Genomic DNA, 2221 nt, shown 5'->3' on the forward strand with positions numbered 1-2221 from the left:
ATTGATCCCTCTGGATTTTTGGAGTTAATGCATCACTGTATTTCAATTTCATAAAATCTTGGTTAGGATAATCCATGTGATAGATTTGAAAGGTTGAAATACAATGTGGATGACTCATTTAGGATTGATAGTTTAACTCTAGATCATCTTGAGCATTCAGGATCAAAGGGATGAATTATGATGTAACCATATATCTAGATTTTTGAATATTGATTTGTAAATATTCGACCTATCCGAACGTCGAAGATCATTACTAGATGGTAACTTCAACTAGTATAGAAAATAATTTTTATACTACCGACTTAGTGTTTGAACTTATAAAATCACGCATAAAGTCAAACAATATAAAAAAGAATTGATCAAATATCTATGTGTTCAATTTAAAAGTATGTAACTTGATTGAAAAAATAGATTAACTTAGTTAAGAATTAAATTTGAGATCATACAGGATTAAACAGTTGACTATATCTAGCTAGCACTGGACATGAGGTACAGATTTAATTCTGAAAATGAATTTGATTTGATCTGTGATCTAAGAGATTTTTGAGAGATTGCATTCGAGTCTTAATTATTTTAGATTAGATCTGATTTAATTAGGCTTGATTGGGTTAAAAATCTAAGTTAGACTTGGACTTGAATCCTAATCAGATTGGGATTGACAATCTCTTTGAATTTGGTTCGAATCATATTCGAATCAGATTCGAATTGAATCAAATTTAAACCAGATTGGATTAGATCTAAAGAGTCCTAAAACCTAGGGACTCTCTCTCATATTGGCCAACCAAGAGAAGGATGGGGTGCTATTTTTTTTCCACCCAACCTCGTGTGTGCATGCATGAAAAAGAGAGGATGCCAAGATTGGCATCAATCCTTTCTCCCTTCGAATTCCTTCTTGGATAAGGATAGGAAGCAATTCAAATTTGATTTGAATTAAAGTCATATTCCTTTGCGTCTCTAATCAGATCATGTGGGCATTATCTATAAAAGGGGTGGCCTCTTATTCATGTGGAACATCACATCTGATTTTAGCATGAAACAAGAGAGGTTGTGCGACAAAAGGAAGCATTCTTTCTTCTTAGCATGAAGGGTTCTTGGGATCCTGGTTCTTGGCATAAGAATCCCAACCAAGGAGTTCCTAAGGCATGGATATCAAATATCTTCCATCCCTTGCTACCTTCTTGAAGTCTTAGCGCAAAAATCTTCATCCCTCTTTCTAGCAGTGCCTGACGTGCACGTGAAGTAGAGGATCTGTAGTTTTAGATCTCATGAGGCATCTAGTTCAAAAAACCCCAAGCATCTTGATCCCATCTCCGCTGCACATCAAAGGTAATTTATAATGGTTATAAAATTTTAAAATAGAAACTTGCTCAAAATCACCCAAGCAGTCCAATCTTGATCGAATTTTTCCCCTCAACTACTTATTATCAAAATCCAAAATTTCTCAGACAATGCTCTTAGGATGAAATTATTCCCATTCTCACTTAAGGATAAGGCCAAACATTGGCTGAACTCATTAGACTCTGTAACCATTTTAACCTGGGACCAGCTTCAAAAAGAATTCCTTAAGAAATATTTTTCCATTAGAAAAACCAATCAAATTAGGAAAGCCATCACCGGTTTCTTTCAAATGGATGGAGAGATGTTTCATGAAACATGGGAAAGGCTTAAGGACCTCATCAGAAAATATCCACACTATGCAATTCCTAAATGGCAAATAGTTCAGTGTTTCTATGACAGACTATCAGAGAAGCAGCGACAGATGCTTGATGCCTCATATGATGGGACATTTATGCTCAAAAGTGAGAATGAGGCCTGACAATTATTCAAAACCCTTAACAAAAACTCTTTGCACCACACGTCTAGAGTGTTGGGATGAGCAGAGATTTCATACATGCATTTCAAAAATTTTACAGCAGAAAAATATTAGATTAAACTATTTAATCTATAAATATATATATATAAGATCTAATCTTAAAAATCCTATAAATAAATCTATGACATAAATTTACATGCATAAAAATCTGAATTTAAAATAACAAGTATATGAACAAAAATCAATATACAGTAATAGATCTAATCTACTATTATTAGAGTTTCGAACCCAATATCTGAGAGTGTATAATCGAACTCTATAATCAAGAATGTGGATCTGAAAGTCTTCACTGGTCACTTATAGCCGTATAAGCATCCGACCTCTACGGATGGTCCACACGAAGTTCTC

General features: G+C 34.1%; 1 non-coding gene across 1 annotated transcript; it reads right to left on the reverse strand.

The window, feature by feature from the left end:
• Positions 1-1595: 1595 nt before the first annotated feature.
• LOC114912823 (small nucleolar RNA R71) lies at positions 1596-1701 on the reverse strand. Its single transcript, XR_003798736.1, has one exon. It is a non-coding gene; the product is annotated as a small nucleolar RNA R71 (small nucleolar RNA).
• Between the last annotated feature and the right edge of the window lie 520 nt (positions 1702-2221).

This window comes from Elaeis guineensis, chromosome 8, assembly GCF_000442705.2.
Source record: "Elaeis guineensis isolate ETL-2024a chromosome 8, EG11, whole genome shotgun sequence".
NCBI lineage: Eukaryota > Viridiplantae > Streptophyta > Magnoliopsida > Arecales > Arecaceae > Elaeis > Elaeis guineensis.